Here is a 19146-nt window from a genome sequence, read left to right as displayed (position 1 = left end):
GGCCTTATGGCCACCCAAAGCCCACTGCACGCCACCCCTGTCCAAAGAGCCAACCAAGTATTCCATCCACCCCACATTGAAATGCCCATTACATGACACAACCCAAATGGCAAGTATGTACATCAACACATGTCCGTCACACACACACACACACAATGGGTGCCAGTGAATGTGAAAACCCACATTGTGACATGCATTAAACCAATGAGAGAATACCACAAATTGAAGTATGAAACAAAAATGTATTGAACACAAAATGAAGGGAATTAAATTAAAACACACAATAATGGAAATAAGAAATAAAATGCAGCATGTCCCAAAATTAATAAAATATATGAAATCAGAATCAAAATAAATCCAAATGAAGATGTGTCTAAAGTCTCCGTCCAGCAAAGCAAATCCAAAGGGAAAGAAATAAGTAAAATCCATTGCTCCATAGTGAATTAAAAAAAAAATGATGATAAATCCACTGTTCAACTATATACGAACAACAAATCCAGGGTCCATGAGCCCAACTATTGAAATGAAACCTACCAAAAAGACTACCTAATAAGGAACTATCAACAAGAAGGTGGGGCATAGTCCAAGCACCCCAAATGAAATAAAAACATAAATGAAACCTAACACTAACTAACTATATACAATCAAGTCCTACGGCTGACTAGTTGATTTCCCGGGCCAGGGCATCATCGAACTCCTGTTCAACGTCCTAGAGGCTGGCCTGTTCCCTGGCACTGAGGTCTCGCAGGGATGACGCCATGTCCACCTCCAACTCCCTGTGAATTCCCCCGAGGCACTCAGCCCATCTCAGTGCCCTGCGCATGGAGTTCTCCACCCTGACCATAGTGAGCCGTGCCTCCGCCGCCCGCCGCCGCTCCGCATATATCCGCTGGCCCAACCGCTGCCACACGGAAGACACTCCCATTCCAGGGTCCTCCTGCCCTCCGGCCGATACCTGCCCCTCTGATGTTGATGGGCCCGAGCCATGATGCCTCCCACGTTCAGCCTGCCGCTGCCTCCGACGCAACTGCCTCTGCCAGCACAACGGCATCCAGGCTGATGGATCCACCGGCGCCGTCGTGCACGTGCCCTGCCCGATGCTGCCGGCACATCCTCCAACTGCTGGGTCCAGTTGCTGGGGTGTCCACCCCTGCTGGACCTCCGACTTCCGACTGTGGCAGGGATGGGATCTCCACCGAGCTGGCTGCGTTGGTCAGGGCAGGTCCACAGGGGTCCCTGGTGACATCTGGGCCGGAAGACGGCATGGAGAACGACTGGCGCATAGTCTGCACAGAGGAGGAGAGGGCCGCCAGAGTGCTCGACACATGTACAAAACCCCTAACCAAGGACCCTCCCAACTGGGCCACGTTGGCACGCAGCTCTTCGTGATGACGTGTGTGCTCCCCCCAGGAAGCACGCACGTCATCACGAATGTCACGCGTGCGTAACGCGACACCAATCAGGACGGTCTCCATACGGTCACGGGTCCCCTTTTCCGCAGGTAGAGGAGTGTCAGATGACATGGACCTCCCCCCTACCTGCGGACAGGCCTGGGATGGGGCATCCCTGCTGGTGCATGGTGGTGCAGTCACAGTGTCAGGGACAGTGCATCATAGCTCATACTGATCACATGCACACACATCACCGTACTTTCATCCCTCTGGCCTCATACACCCCAGAGACAGTGGAGACAAGGTTGACTAGGCTGCCTCAGTGAATCGCAACATAGTCACGGACATGTGTCATGCTTCCATGGCGTTTACAAGTCACACACATGCTACTCAGACACATAGACATGTACACCATACATGTCCTTGACACCAGCACCCATCTCTCACACCCCATCCATGTCCAACAACAGAGACACGCATGCATTAATGTGTGCATTCGGCATGTTGCCCCGCATGTAGCAATGTAACACATGCACCATCCATGTGGTTCAGCATGACTGGTCTCACATGCAGCACCATGATGTCCCTGCACACACACATCCATACATGGCCAATGTCACACATACAGGCAAGTAGCTGACTACCAGCACACTGCAACCTGCCCTGTTTCACACAGCAATGCATGGCCACTTACCGCTCGACTCCAGACGGGCCTGCATCCTGAGGATCTGGTGGCGAAGCACTGGGCAAATGCGCTCCAGGACCCTCATCTGCTGGTTGGTAAGCTGGCCCCAGCGCCCCACTGCATCCTCTGCCTCTAAGAGGCACCGGGCCTTCTTGAGGGTCCTGGACTTGTAGTCCTCCCAGCGCTTCTGGATGTGTTTCAGGTCTCGGGGTGCCACCCCCTCCGCGTAGATGGCACCCACTATGTCCGTCCAGATCCTCCTCCGTCCTTCCTTGTCGGCGCGCGATGGTGTGAAGAGGGCATCATAATGCCCCAGGACTCGCTCCACCAGGATGCCAACTTCTTCGGAAGTGAAGCTGGCAGCCCTCTACCTCTCTGGCTGGGGGTTGCCACTGGTGCCGGAAGGTGTTGTGTCGGACATGGCAACCCACGAGGCAGGTGTGGGTGGGTAACTGGGTCCTGAGGCTGGGTTGTGGAGTGATGGAACACCAGTCGGGAGTCTTCTGTTCCAGCAGGGGTGGTCACTGCAACTGGACCCCTGCAGATGGCAGATGTGCAGGCACCAAATGGCGGGGCACAGCAGCAGCAGACAGGCAGGCAGAAGCAGATGGCTCGTGGGAGGCTGCTCAGAGATATAGGGGGCAGGAAAATGGCCTTGTGGGCAGGAGCGTGGTCTTCCGTGTGTTGTCGTGTGGCCAGCTTGATACGGAGTGATTTGGCACGTGAAAAAACTTCACGTCAGCGTGTAATTCGAGGAAAGGCCCTTAGCGCGTAAGCACATCTGTGACGTGACGCGCAAGGGCGTTTCCCCCAACACAGGTGCATGTTGATTGTACACATGCACAAACTGCACATCCGGGTGGCACTCCGTGCAATTGGAGGAAAGGGCCTTAGCACGTACGCGCGTAAGTGACGTTGCACGTGTGGGCTGGGTTAAAAGGTACGCGTATGACGCCATTTTCTTGTACGTGCTTTTTGTGGAGAGCGAGCGGGTGATTCTTTTACTTCTTGTCGGTTCACACGCGATACCTTCACAACGGTTCCAGTTCGTACTCCCTGTTTACTCAGACAGCGTTCAATTCTTCTTTTGGCGGGAGTGTTGCCAACGCGCACACGCGCGTCTTTTTCACATTCTTTTCCCAGGCAGACAGTGAGTCGCGCACGTATTTTTCAACTGTGGTTGTCCCCGTGTGTCGCGTACCCATTCAGAGGTCATTGTAGGCTGCGTGTACCATGCATACGATTATTTTTGTGTTTCTGGGTGCCACAGCGTAGTGCGGGTTCATATTTGAACGCACGTGGTCTACCAGGGGTTGCGTGCACGTTAAATATTGTTTTCGGGGTGCCTGTGCGTTGCATGACCCATCATCTTCCCCCAGGGGTCACAGACAGCCTTGCTAGAGCACTAGGGTACGAATTCCATCTAGTACCCTAGCCCTTTCACCCCAATTGCCCAGGACAATTGTTTACTGCTACTCCCATACGCACAACATCGGTACCATGGTTGGGAGGCGACCAAGCAGTAAGGGAGGCAAAGGTTGCCGATCTCAAAGAGGTGGGCGCGGTAGGGGACGTGGCCAGGATCTGCAGGGTGGCCCAAGAGGCCAGTGTGTGGAGGACCAATCAGGGACACCTATGCCCCCACTCCCCCCCCCCCCAGTGGTTCGGGGAGATGTAGCCGACACCATCCCAGCTCAGCCCTTGTTAAACTGGCCCATATTGTCAACAGAACCGGCACAGGATGACTCCCAGGCTGACTTCTGTGTCACCAAGTCTAAGCCACGTGTGGCCGTGAAAGTTGCTGTCACCAGGCCACGTGGATCTGGGGCAGCAATGCCATCTGCTGCCCCAAGTAGCCAGGGCGAGGAAGCTGCAGGGGCAGCTGCAGCTCAATCCACCCCAGCTCTGAGTGTCCCAGCTGGGACAGTGTCGGTCCAAGTCCATTACACCGAGGTTGGTCCTGCCAACATCACCCAGCAGCCAATGCCTGCAGTGAGACCTTTGGTCATCGTGCCTTTGGTTACTTCCAGTGCCCAGTCCACCTGCGCTTCTGCCCCTACCAACCAGAGCGGCGTTAGCCACTCAGGGTCCGCATCACCTTCCAAGAGGAAAAAGGGTGCTCTTGCAGTACAGGCTGGGACCCCAGACACGGCTACCCACTCCGACACGTCAAGGAAGCCTAGTTTCAATGATGCAGAACTAGATGCACTTGTGGGCTATGTGTCGGCCCATGGCCGCAAAATGGTGGTGACTGCAGGGTGCAAGACTACGACTGCTCAACATAGGGCCCACTGGCAGACCATCGCGGACCACATTAGTTCCCTTGGATTTGTGAAGCGCATAGCTGATGATTGCTCTAAGCGCTGGAATGACCTGCAACGCAGAGCAAAGAACAAGCTGGCTTCAAATCATGCCTCTACTCTGGTGACTGGCAGTGGGTCTCCACTAGAGGAGGAACAACTCACTGAACATGAGTCTGTCACTGGAGCATTCATCACAGAGGATCAGATCCAAGATGTGGGAGACCTACCAGATCTTGAGGAAATGTCCGGTGAGTGACCATGCATGTGTGTGCAATCCATGTGTATGTTGCTTGGGTGATGTGTTCTGATTGAGTGCCAGGTGAGGCTGTCTAGTCATGACTGCTATGGGTCACCCATGTACCCATGTAGTCCCTCAAAACCATTCCCCGGCCTTGTGTTTCCGTTTCACAGTATCCCTTCTGACCACAGTTCACTTTTTGCGCATGATTAATCGACTTGGCCTTCAGCTATCCTCTTGCCACAACATTGTTCATACTGAGTTCCTCTTCATTCAGCCTGATTGATGAAATGATTAGCATATTTACCAGACATTTTTGTGGCCTACTGTCCCAAATGTGACATACTTCTGTCATAGATTACACCACACAATGGCCCACATTTCTTGACTCATTAGGGGAAAGATTTCTACAATCAGGCTGATTGAGTAATGTGCACCTACACATAGCCTGCACACTATCATTTTGGGGCCCTGTTTGAATGTTGAACATGACAATTGTATCCTCTCATGTCGAAGTGACTAACCATTGATGTATCCATGTGCCTGCCATCACTGCATCAGTGAACACTGGCTTTGTTGCAGCGTGTAGCACATATGTGTTTTCTCACTCTTTTTTACATGTTTCATTTCATGATGTCCATCTCACATGGATGGGTGACAGTACTGATTTGCTACCATCTGGGTGTCCTTGTCAAATCTGCCATGGCTATGGTACGTGCCGTCTGTGTGATGGCATGTGCCATGTATGTGGATTGTCCATGCCACTCACAGGCCAATGTTTGATGCGAGTGCTATCCAGCATGCAGCACATGTGTTGGTTTTCCATCTTACAGTCATCAGTGTGTGCTTTTTGCCTCCCCTTCCAACTCATTGATAGTGCATGCATGCCAGAGTTATTGTCATGTGGGACATGTGTCATTTATGTACTGGATCTCTGCATCGTCATGCCTATGTGTGTGTGCTATGGTGCTCATCCCTGTTTCCATTTGTTATCTTTCATGTTTTTGCAGATGATGAGGCACTTGATGCTGTTGAGGAGGAAGAGATGGCGCAGACCCAGGAGGACTCACGGCCAGAACCGGGCACCAGTGGAGGACGTGGGGTGGTGGTGGGTGAAAACCCATTACTCCTACAGACCATACTGTCCACGGGTGTCTCTGGGTACACCTCCAGAGACCTCTATGAATCAGGTGCTGAATCGGAAATTGAGACATATGTGCCGTCACAGGTGAGTGTTTCTGGCAGGGATGCTGTTCTGTCCAACCCACCTGCACCGGGGGTAGACCCTTCTATGGGGCATTCACGGTTGGTAAGTCCGCCTGTGGCGGTTACGGATGCAGGGTCACACTCCACAATATCTGCTCCTGTTCCTGGGCCAGCAGATCAAAGAAGGAATGCAGTCCTGCAGCCTCAGGCAGTGCCAGCACAGCAAGGGACACATCACCTTGCCCCAAACAGGTGTAGTGCCCGCCAACGCGGTGGCCGTGCGCCACCAGGCAATACTGTGTGGGAGAACTCCATCTACACTATAGCAGCACAACAGCGGGCATTGTGTGAAATGATGGCTCAGGCAATGGATAGGGTGGCCACTTCCATTCTCCCCCCTGAAAGGCAGATGCAGCAGGCAACAGAGTCCATTTGCCCCTCACACAGGGAGGACATGTTGGCGTCTGACAGGGAGCGACGGGCTGGACTGGAGACTCTGCGCGCAGCCATATCTGTAGAGTCACAGGCCCACAGGGAAGCCCTGAGGTTAGAACACAGCTCCCTCAGAAATACTCTGGTTGAACTTGAGGTGTCCCGGAGTACAAGGTTAGAACAGCAGCTGGAGCAGCTGACACGCACACTCTCAGCTGAGCTCCAGGCAACCTGTCAGGAGATCCGGGCATCATGCGAGGCCATGCAGGCAGAAATGTGTGCTACCCGTGAGGTGCTGCATGAGGATCTCCGTACCATCATCCTGCAGAACCAAATCTTTCAGACCTGCATGCTTGCTGCCATGGAGAAGCATGCCAGGGCTCTGCGTGGTCTGCCTCCCATATCACAGCCACCTTCTAATGTTTCACCAGAGGGTGAGGACAGCGACGGCAGTTCTCCCACTGTAGCGTAGCCGTGCACGCCATGAGCCCATGGAGGTATTTTTGTTTTTTCTCAACATCCATGCATGTGGGTGTTGGGGTGCACCCTGTACCTCGTCCCTCCTGTCCCCTCCCCCCCAGTCCACACATGGCCATTTTTTTATTTAAACAATGTGGTGCTTTGTGTGGCTCCCGTAGGCATACACTGTGTATTCCAGCTGGGCACATGCAAGCTTTGTTGGGTTAGATGCTTGGGTTCCTGACACACACCCCTCCTGCTTCCCCTTTCCATGGGCTTGCAAAGGGTGAGACCAAGTGACATTAACTTGCACAGTGACATTGGGCTCCCATAAGTTGTGTGGACAGTCTGTAGTCAAGACTGTGTATACATCCTTAGTGGGTATTGTTGTAGAAATCTCCACTGCATGGTGGATTTATGTATGGTTCTACATCCATGACTTATTCCTTATATACATGTACCTTCTTCATGTCTTAACAAGCCCGTCTACTTTGCAGATGCAGTTTATGTTGTATGCAGTAGACTGAAACATTTGCCTACTAGCAACACTTTGCAGTTGGAAGGGGTCGATGTGCTGCCTTAGTGAGGTTGTGACACTTGCACTATGATTTTTAATTCTCATATATTGCCACTGTTTGAACATGTATTGATGTTTTCTCTTGCTGGTAAGTATTTGTTCATGTGTGTTGTTGTTTTATTCATTATTGAGAGCAAATTGTCTGTGGCCTGTTTCCATTTAGGACAGTGCACTTTGGGACACTTGTGTCATGTGTTGTGCATTAATTTGGTTGCTTTCACATTGCATGCCATGCCATGGTGTGTTGGGGAGGTGTTGGGTGACATGCCACTATTTTGATGTGGTATTTTGCAAAGGGGTAGTCCTTCATGCTGCATGATTTTGTGCCTTTTTGTGACACAGCATTGGTGTCTTTGAGTAGCAAGGGATGCACACAATGTAGCACTTCCAGGTGAACAATCTCAGGCTGGTATGTTTGTGACAGTTGACTGTCCCTTTTGTAATCATCATTGATTGTGAGCTGGTATGTGCCAGGCCTGTGTGCGCTCTGCAGGGGTGGGATTTTAGGTGAAGTAATTTGCCACAAGCTGGGTCCAGGCTGCCTCACCACGTGCCCTTTCACCTCCCATGCGCAGCGGCCGTGCATGTGGTTGGGGATGTGGGGGCACCACCATGTCCACTGGCACGCCCCGCCGGGTTGCAACGTTGTGCAAGACACATGCTGCCACTATGATCCTGCACACTACTGGGGGCGCATATAGCAGCTGCCCACCAGAGCGGTCAATGGAGCGAAAGCATGACTTGAGCACTCCGAATGTGAGCTCCACTATGCTCTGGGTTGCAAAATGGGCTGTGTTGTATCTTTCCTCGGGTGGTGTGGTGGGGTTCCGAATTGGCGTCATCATGTAGGTGCTCATAGGGTAGGCACTGTCCCCTGGGGAGGTGATAATGGTTGTCATTAGTGGGGTTTTCCCATTTCTCAGTTTCTGACATGCATGCATGTGCAGATGCATTTATACTCGCCAATTAGCCATGTGTCGCCATGCCGGCCAGCTTCCAGGTCCCGGTTTAGGGGTGACATTTTGAATATAAAAATATCATGGCTGGACCCTGGATAGTTAGCATATACTGAGGTGATGATTCCCTTGGCATCACACACAACCTGCACGTTGATGGAATGCCAGTGCTTGCGGTTCCGATAGATATGCTCAGTGGCCCTGGGTGGACATAGAGCCACATGGGTGCAATCAATGGCACCTAGGACTTTGGGGAAGTGTGCCACCCTGTAAAATTGCTGGACAACAGCCTGCCTTTCTGCAGGTGTTCTGGGCATGTATATGTGCCTGCGGACTGAGGGGCGTGCAGTCATGATTGCCAACACCTGGTGTAGGCAGCGTGACTGCGTGGCCTGTGACAGCCCCCGCCACTATGGCACTTGTCCGCTGAAAGGAACCAGTAGCCAGGAAGTGCAGTACATTGAGCACCTTTTCCAAGGGACTCAGTGCTTGCGAGCACAGGGTGGGTGATGTGAGGTCATCCTCCCACTCCCTCACCAGGTCTAGGATTACGTGTGGTGGAAACCTGTACCTCCCATACACCTGGTCATCGGGCATCCCAAAAAGGCTGGTCCTGGGTAAAAACATGCAGGGCCTGGCTATCCTCCTCCTCCTGCGGTGTCCCACGACCACTGCTGCGAGGAACGGTATATTCATCGTAGCGTCTGAGCTTGTTTGTTGTTTGCGTGCACTTTTATGCTGCGTGGGGCCGCTTACGCCTGCGTCCTGCTGGCGTACGTATTTCCGGATTAGTGTGTCTTTTTTGGCGCACACCTTTCCCCTGTTCGAATACGTGTTGTTAGCGCACGTGTGGGCATTGCAAGCATTTAACTCCTGTACTTCCCCCGTAACACCCACATTTTCACGAGTTGTTCCCCATTCCGCGTGTTCCGCCCGTGTTCCGCCCACTTTTCTTGTGTGCGCTACACTATGTGTGCTTTCCCTGTGCACGTAGCGCACGCTGTTTAGTGACGTGTGCGCCGGCGTGCGGCACCCACGGATTTAGCGCCCATCCCAGCTTTTACTAACGCAGCGCATTCCATGAATCCATCAACGGCTGCGTGCGCGGCTTTGGCACGCGTGCGCTGCGATTTTCACGCTTGCGCTCCCCTTTTCGGCGCACATTTATTGCATGAATTACCCCGATTATGAACACAGGACCCAACAGTGACAATGTCAGACAGTGACCAATCACTATAGCACAAGTGTCACAATGTGACATTGCCACCACATGGCCACCTTCCATCTTGAGTGTGTCTCTGACAGCTAAAGGGGGCATGGTACCGCATACAGCATGAAGTGCATCAACAATGTAGACATGCAAGGCAATACATGAATAAGCACTATGAAAACATGCACATTTAACAATATACAAACCACAATGCAGGTCAACCATGCCCTGGAGAAACCATCATGAATCCCCACTAGGGGTGTATACACAGGTTGGACTCCAGACTGGCCATAGATATGACGGAAGCCCAATGCCTCTGTGTAAGTTACTGTCACACAGTGCCATCCTTGCGAGCCCATAGAAAGGGGAAGCAGGAGTGGAATATGTGTCCGGACCGCAAGCCACAAACACCAACACGAGACAAGCCTGTATGGGCCCAGCCGGAACACACAGTGGATACCTTTGGCTGCCACACTGTTACATGAATGCACAATAGAAAAAAAAAGGAAAAATGGCCATGGTCAACCTTGTGGGTTGAGGGGGCACCCAGGGGGGAGGAGGTGCATGGTGCACCTCAACACCCACATGCGTTGATATTGAGATTAAAAAAAATCCTCCATGGGCTCATGGTCTGCACGGCTAGGCCATAGTGAGAGATCAGTTGTTGCTGTTGTCACCCTCTGTTTGAATATCAGGAGGTGTGCGTGGTAAGGGTGTCTGCCCACGCATATCCCCGGCATGCCCCTCCATGGCAGCAAGCATGCAGGTCTGGTAAGCCAGGTCCTCCAGGAAGATGGCATGAAGGTCCCCATGCAGCACCTCATGTGTAGCACGGAGTTCCTCCTGCAAGGTCTCATGTGTAGCTCAGAGTTCTTCCTGCAAGGCTTCTTGTGACAGACGGATCTCCTCACGGCTTGCATGGAGTTCAGCTGAGATGGTGTGTTCGAGCTGCTCCATCCACTGTTCCGCCTGTGTAACCTGGCTCATCAAAAGTGTAGCCAGAGTAGTTCTGAGGGGGATGTTATCTTCCCTCAGGGCCTCCCTGCGGGTCCCTGCCTCAGCAGCAATGGCTTTGTGCAGAGCCTCCAGGTCAGCCCATCAGTCCCTGTTGGCGGCCAACGTGTCCAGCCTGTGTGAGCGGCACGTGGACCGTGTTGCCTGCTGCTAGAGCTCCACCTGCCTTTCAGGGGGGAGAATGGAATCGGCCACACGTTCCATGTCCTGAGCCATCATCTCACATGATGCCCCCTGTTGCTGTGCAATGGCATAAATGGAATTCTCCCACACAGTGTTCCCAGGTGGTGCACGGCCACCGCGTTGCCGGACAGCACACCAGTTGGGCCCAAGGAGACATGGTCCTTGCTGCGCAGGCACTGTCTGTGGCTGCAGGGCTGCATTCCTCCGTTGATCTGCTGCCCCAGGAACAGGAGCAACTGGTGTGGAGCATGGCCCTGTATCCGTAACCACCACAGGCGGACATACCAACACTGACTGGCTCCTTGAGGGGTATACCTCCTCTGCAGGTGTGGCGGGCAGAACAGCATCCACTGCAGAATCACTCACCTGCGACGGCATGGATGGATCAATATCCGATTCGGCATCAGAGGCAAAGAGATCCTCAGAAATGTACCCAGAGCCAGCCATTGACAGGATGGTCTGGAGCATCAATGGATGCTCATGAGCTACCACACCACGCCCTCCACTGGTGTTTGGTTGGTACCCTTAACCCTCTGCCCTCTCTGCCATCTCCTCCTCCTTCTCTGCTCCCAGTGCCTCGTCACCTGCAAAAAAGCAAAACAACACATGAGCACACATGTCAACAGCATATACCACACACATAGGCATCACAATGTTGACAGCCAACATATGAAGCAGCCATGTCACACATGACACAAACTCCGGCATGCACGCAGTGGCAATAAATCGGAAGGGGACCCTGAAAGCAGACATGGATGCGTGTCAAATGTGAAGCCAAAACGTGTACTGCATGTTGCATAGTACGTGCATCACACACAAGCTTCTGCCTGTCATAGACCTTACACAGAAATGACAGATGCCAACAAACAGATGTCATGTAGCATAGCCATGGCAGAACTGTCAACCAGCCCCAGATGTAAGTTAAAGAGTACTGTCCGTGACACATGTAAAATGCATGTCACCCTACAGTACATGCAAATCACTACAACAAAAAGGACACGTGTCACAGGATGCAACAATGCTAGTGTGTTGCAATACAATGAAGGAAGGCACATGGATACATTAATGCTAGGGCACTTTGACATCACACAAGTGAATAGGCATGTAGAAGGGTGAAACAGGACTCAGATGTGTGTGGGTGCAGTGCAGCACATGTGTACGGCCTCAACCATCAATATAATCACAAATGCTGTAATGTCAATGTTGTGTCATGATGGCAGTGTAAGGGCAAGTGAAGTCATCATGTGCAAAGTGTTGGCACTGTGTTGCAGGGGTACAGTAATCCCCCCCCGTTAAGTCCGGGGAATGGCTGGGAGGCAGTGCATGGCTCAGAATGGTGGATCAGAGTACTGTGTTGTAGCAGACAGTGTGGGCATGTGTCAATTGCATCATCTCAGTCATCTGAGACTACAACAGATGAGAGTAGGACAGAAAGCACAACACATGAGGAATCATCACAAGTTCACCCAGACACAGAAAAGCCACACCAGTTGCATAGAGGCAGGGAGGCTGTACCAGAGGTAAGCTTCCGCTCAACACAGACGAGGACACCCCAAAAATGGGCGTGATGAGGAACTGACTAATGAGGGATAACCAAATACCATGAGACGGATGAAATACCGGAGATGGAGTAGAATGAATAGCTTGGCACAGACCCATAGGGGCTTACTGGGAATGCACATGGTCCATGAATTACCACTTATGTCCACTGTGAGCCTGCACAACTCGAGTGAGACACCCTGCATCAAGGACAAAGAATGTACCACACAGTACAGGTCTGGCAGAGTTGCAGAGGGAAGTGTGTATATCCACAGATTTTGGAAGCAGGCCGTTGCCGTATTCCAACATGTGAATCACCAGTACCATGGAAACAGTGATCTGCTCGGGGGTAGAGAGGCAAGGAAGCATGCCCCTGAGGAGGACCAGCTTGCAGGGTGACCTCACAGAGACGTTAGTCATGTGACGACATAGGCCGAGTGTTGAGTGGTAGATCATCACAGGCTATCCACAAACATGTCTGGGAGCAAGAACATGGACTACAGATGCTGCCGAGTGATTGGCATGTAAGGAGGGTGTAGGTGTGGTGATAAGGATTGCCTCAATGTGCAGCACATGGACTGTATGCAGGCTGCATCACAACAAGCACATATCAGTGAAGCATCGCAGGGGTCACACATGGCAGTCATGGCTACATCGCATGATCACAACACATCACGCAAGCAAAATACACATGGCCTGGACACACACGCATCAACACTCACCGGACATTGCATCATAATCCAGCATATCTCCCACTCCTTGGATCTGACCATCATCGATGAACCCTGAAGCAATCTCCTCATGCCTAGTGAGTTCATCGTCCACTGGTGCTGGCCCACTGCCAGTCACCAGAGTAGAGGTGTAATTAGAAGCCCGCTTGTTTTTTGCCCGGCTTCGGAGGTCATGCCAACGCTTATAGCAATCATCAGCCGTGCGCTTCTCAAATCCCATTGCACTGACACGTTCCGTGATGCACTGCCAGTGGGCCTTACGCTAGGCAGGCGTAGTGTTTCACCCTGCTGTCACCAGCATTTTGCGGTCGTGTCCCGACACGTAGCCCACAAGTGCATCCAGTTCCACCTCATTGAAACTCTTCTTCCTTGATGTGCCGGAGGCCTGAGCCGTGTCTGGGGTCCCAGCCTCTAGCGCAGGAACACGCTTCCTTCTCTTGGTAGGTGGTGCGGACCCTGAGCGGCACGAGCGCAGGTGGACTGGCCAATGGGAGCAGGCAATGGCAAGACAACGGAAGGTCTGACTGGACGCATTGGCTGCTGGGTGCTGTCGCCAGGACCGAGTGCCACGACTGCCTCGGTGCCAAGGGCCATGACCAACACAGTCTTGACTGGCTGACTCACAGCCGGTGCGGTGTCGGCTGCATCTGCCCCTGCAGCTCCTACCACCTGGCTGCTCGGGGCAGCAGATGTCACCACTGCCCCAGATACACGTGGCTTGGTCACGGCAACCTTAGCCACACGTGCCTAGGCCTTCCCGACATGGAAATCTGCCTGGGAGTCTTCCTGTGCCTGTGCTAATACAGCCCGCAGTTGCTGACCCCGAGCCTGGGTGGTGGTAGCAGCAGCTGCACCTGCAGCTTCCACAACCTGGGGGCTTATGACAGCAGATGACACTGCCTGTTGGGTCAGACAAGCGCTGGGGATGTCTGCAGCAGCTGCATCACCCTGACTGCTGGGGGGTGGGGGCATAGCTGTTCCAGCATGTGCCTGGACATCCTGCCCTCGTGGACCACCCTGCCGACATCCCCCATCGCGGCCACCTTAGCCTTCCTGGCATCCCTGGCCACGTGCCTCACCAGGGCCACCTCTGGGAGGTCACCCAGCTTTGCCGCCTTTACCACTTGGTGGCCTCCCAACCAAGGCACTGATGGACTAGTGCGAATGGGAGGTGCACAAAATTGTCCTGGGCAATTGGGGTGAAGGGGGCAGGCTACGTGATGGTAAATGTACCCCTAAGCTCCTGCGCGGCTGTCTGTGACCACTGGGGAAAAATGATGGGTCACGCAATGCTCAGGCACCCCCCCAAAAAAAAAGCATGGATGCGGCCCCTCGCTAGCCCACATGCGAGAAATAAATGTTCCGCAGTATGCCATGGCACCCAGGAACACAAAAAATGCATACACGTGGAACACGCAGGCTACTCTGACCTCGTAAATGGGGTACGCGACACACAGGGGCACCCACAGTGGGAAAAAAAAGCATGCGAGACTCACCATCTGCCTTGGATGAAAAAGAAAAACATATGCGCATGTGCGCATAGGCAACTCCCCCGCCAAAACGTACGAACTGTAACCGTAGTGAAAATATCGATATCGTGTGTGAACCCACAAGAAGAAGAATCACACACGTCGGTCCCCAAGAAAAGCACATACAGCGAACTGGTGTCCTACGTGGACCTTTAACCCGTACCGAAGGCAACGCCCGCACGCGTCAAATCACTTATGCGCTTATGTGCTAAGGGCCTTTCTTCGAATTTCACGGTGACGCGCTGTTTTTGCACGTGCAGAGCCACTCTGCATCAAGCTGGCCAAGCGACAATACACAGAAGGCCACGCTCCTGCCCACAAGGCCATTTATCTGCCCCCAACACCCCAAGCTGCCTCTTACGAGCCATCTGCTGCTGCCAGCCCACTCAGTGTGCCTGCTGCCTATGTGCCCTGCAATTTGGTGCCTACACAGAAGCCATTGCCAGGGATCCTGTTGCTGAGACCACCTCTGCTGACACAGAAGACTCCCGACTGCTGTAGCATCGCTCCACAGCCCAGCCCCAGGACCCAGTTGCCCACCCACACCTGCCTCTGGAGTTGCCATGTCAGACCAAGCAACATCTGGGGCTAGTGACAACACCCCGGCAGAGAGGCAGAGGGCTGCCAGCTTCAGTCCCAATGAAGTTGGCATCTGGGGCATTATGATGTCCTCTTTTCAACATCGCGCCTCGACAAGGAAGGACAGAGTAGGATCTGAGCGGACATCGTGGGTGCCATCAATGCGCATGGGGTGGCACCCCGCGATTACGACCATGTCCGGAAGCGCTGGGAAGACTTCAGGTCCAGGACCCTCAACAAGGCCCAGTGCCTCGTCGCGGCTGATGATGAAGTGGGGGGGCCGGGGCCAGTTGAGCAACAACCAGTTGAGGGTCCTGGAGCGCATACAACCAGCGCTTTACCACCAAGTCCTACAGTTGCAGCTCCATCTGGAGTTGAGTGGAAAGTGGCCATGTGTTTTTGTCCAGCGTAGTGCATGTTGAGGTGTGGCTGGAGTGTGCACCTTGGCCTTATGTCTGGTATGTCCCATGTATGGATGTCTGTGTGCAGGGCCATGACAGTGCTGCATGTGAGTCCAGTCAAGCGTGTTCCACATCAATGGTGTCTGTGTTGCAATGCATGATATGCACCAGCATGTGACGACGCACCCATGTTTGCATGCCATGTTTGGGGTGTGAGACATGAATGCTTATGTCACCTTCATGGACAAGCACGGTGTACATGTGCGTGTGACTGAGTAGTGATTGTGTGACTGGAAAATGCCATGGATGCATGACACATGACCATCACGATGCGTGAAATGACTGATGCGGCCCAGTTGTCCATGAGTGCACTTTGACTGGAGGTAGACATGGCCAGATGCATGACTGTCCGGTGGTGTGTGTGCATGTGATGTGCATGTCCCATTATGCAAGTGAGTTTCAGCCCCCCTTCTGATGTTCCCGCAGTGCCTTGGATATGGATGCGAATGTCTGTTGCACGTGCCATGCTTGTTTGTGCATGTGTGTTGCTTGCACTAACCTGTGTGTTGTGGAGGGTGATGATGGTAATGACGTTTGACAGTGCCACTCATGTGCATTTGTTTTGTGTCTAGCAGACATTTGTTCGGTGCACTGATACTTGTGTTCAATGTCTCCCTATCTACAGTAGCGATGGAGGAAGAGGGTGGAGACAGAGCTGTGGAGCAATGCAGCGGGCATGCCTCCATCAGGCGGAGACGCAAGGCCCAGTCCTCCTCCCAGGTTACAACATCTTACGGGAGCGAGGAGACTGGTGCTGCGTCGGCAAGAACGGCTGCTGAGGGGAGGCCCGAGAAGGTGAAGTTGGACGTGGGCTCGTCAGCAGCAGGTGGAAAGGGTGAGCCCCCACAGGGGCAATCTGATGCGGAAGACAGCTTGGAGTCATCCAAGTTGGTGGTGGATGAGGAGGAGGCTGCATCAGAACAGCATATGGGGCCTGTAGGGGGTGATACCACGGGTGCAATTGTTGCAGTCCATGGCCGGGGCAGGAGGCAGCGCAGGTCCCCGAGGAGGGGCGTGTGCCTAATACTGTCCCTGATCCTGCGACTGCATCAGTGCGCACCTGCAGCCATGCCTCAGTCCAGGCCATCCGCAGGTAGAGGAGGAGTCCACGTCAACTGACCTTCTTCTACCTGCGGACCAGGCAATCTGTGACAGGGTTGACCCGTGCTAGTCGGTGTCGCGATGCGCACAACAGTCATTCGTGAAGACGTTTCTGGTTTCTGGCGGGACCATACACGTCATCACGAAGAGGTCTGGGCCATCCTGAACAGGCTAGCATATCTCATTGTCGCGGGTTTGCTACATGTGCTGGGCCCTGCTGCGAACCCCCTCATTCTCTTCCTCCACTATGCACCAGTCGTCCTCCCTGCCGTCCTCCGGCCAAGATGCCACCAGGGCACCCTGTGGATCTGTCCCAGCCTCTGCAGCCAGTTTGGTGGAGATCACATCCCTGCCACAGTCAGGAGTGTCCGGAAGCGCTGGGAAGACTTCAGGTCCAGGACCCTCAACAAGGCCCAGTGCCTCGTCGCGGCTGATGATGAAGTGGGGCGCCGGGGCCAGTTGAGCAACAACCAGATGAGGGTCCTGGAGCGCATACAACCAGCGCTTTACCACCAAGTCCTACAGTTGCAGCTCCATCTGGAGTTGAGTGGAAAGTGGCCATGTGTTTTTGTCCAGCGTAGTGCATGTTGAGGTGTGGCTGGAGTGTGCACCTTGGCCTTATGTCTGGTATGTCCCATGTATGGATGTCTGTGTGCAGGGCCATGACAGTGCTGCATGTGAGTCCAGTCAAGCGTGTTCCACATCAATGGTGTCTGTGTTGCAATGCATGATATGCACCAGCATGTGACGACGCACCCATGTTTGCATGCCATGTTTGGGGTGTGAGACATGAATGCTTATGTCACCTTCATGGACAAGCACGGTGTACATGTGCGTGTGACTGGCACCTTCCAGCAGGGCACGTGGACGACTGCCCCGGGGGTTGTCATCATCCCAGAGGCAGTCCTGGTGGCGCAGGCACAGGCACATTGGCAGCCGTGGACTCAACATAGGGGGCGTCAGGACTCGGGGCCAACAACATCGCAGGGGCAGGCATCGGCCGACGGGCAGGAGGACCCAGGAACAAGTGTTCCTTCCGTGTGGCAGCGGATGGGCCAGCAAATAGATGTAGAGCGGCGACGGGCACAGAGAGCACGACTCACCATGGCCAGGGTGGAGAACTCCATGCGTCGGGCAGAGAGGCGGTGGAGCTCCTCGAGGAGACTTGCAGGGAGTTTGAGAGGAGCATGACGGAGTCCCTGCGAGCCCTCAAAGATAGAGCTGATCCCCGCCTCTGGGATATTGACACAGAGTTTGATGATGCCTTGGCCTAGACTCTTGGTAACATCGGTTAGTTGTAGGACTAGCCCACTGCCCTTGTATATAGTTCTGTAGTTTTAGGTTTCCTTTATTTATTTATTATTTGGAGTCCATGGACTTAGCTCCACGATTTGTACATAGTTTATTTTTTATAGAGTTTTTGGGGTATATTTTTTGACTTTTGGGATCATGGACCCTCCATGCTTGTTGTATATAGTTGGACTTTGTTTTTTTTTTTCGTTTTAATTTCACCATGGATTAATGGTTTATTTTCTGATTTACATTTGGAACAGAAGGGCTGACTTTGGACATGGAGCACTTTCTGGATTTGCTTTTTTATTGATTTTCGGATTCCTTTTTGATTTGCATTTCATTTTCATTTTTATTTTAATTTCGTGTGTTTTAATACATTTGCATTCATTCAAATCTAAGTGGTGTCTGCTCTCAATGGTTTGGTGCATGTGTCACTCTTCATTTGTTACGTTACGTGTCCCTGCTGTTCATCAATGTTGGTGATGTGTGTGCACTCATGCATGTGATGTATTGTGATTCATATGGCATGGGGCATGTTCTGGGGAGTATAACCGATGGATTGGTGTTGAGTTGCACTGTGGGGGGGCAGCGTGTGGTGGCTTTTTGGTGGAAATTTCATTCATGAATGCATGTTGGGTCAATGTGTTGGGGGGATGTGTGTCAGGGCCTGCCTACAGGTTGCCGTCACTGGTGGGGGGGGGCATGAGGCGGGGCCTGCCTGCAGGTTGCCATCACTGGTGGGGGTGGGGGGACATGAGACGGGGCCTGCCTTCAGGTTGCCATCACTGGTGAGGGCACATGAGGCGCGGCCTGCCTGCAGTGTATGGTGCCATGTGGGCTGCCTGCGGGGCATGGTCACGGGTGATGGGCTGCCTGCAGGGTATGGTGACGGGAGTTTGGGGGGTCCCCTGTGGTGTGGGCTGCCTGCGGGGCATGGTCATGGGTGTTGGGGGATCCCTTGTGGTGTGGCTGCCTGCGTGGCATGATCATGGGTGTAGGGGTGTCCTCTGTGTTGTGGGCTGCCTGCGGGGCATGGTCATGGGTGTAGGGGGGTCCCCTGTGTTGTGGGCTGCCTGCGGGGCATGGTCACGGGTGATGGGATGCCTGCAGGGTATGGTCATGCGTGTTGAGGGGTCCCTGTGGTATGGGCTGCCTGCGGGGCATGGTCATGGGTGTTGGGGGATCCCTTGTGGTGTGGACTGCCTGTGGGGCATGGCCACAGGTGTAGGGGTTCCCCTGTGGTGTGGGCTGCCTGCGGG

This window comes from Ambystoma mexicanum, chromosome 10, assembly GCF_040938575.1.
Source record: "Ambystoma mexicanum isolate Mex_15411 chromosome 10, UKY_AmexF1_1, whole genome shotgun sequence".
NCBI classification, from domain to species: Eukaryota; Metazoa; Chordata; class Amphibia; order Caudata; family Ambystomatidae; genus Ambystoma; species Ambystoma mexicanum.
The sequence above is the reverse complement of the archived record's forward strand: the minus strand, read 5'-3'. Positions refer to the sequence as shown.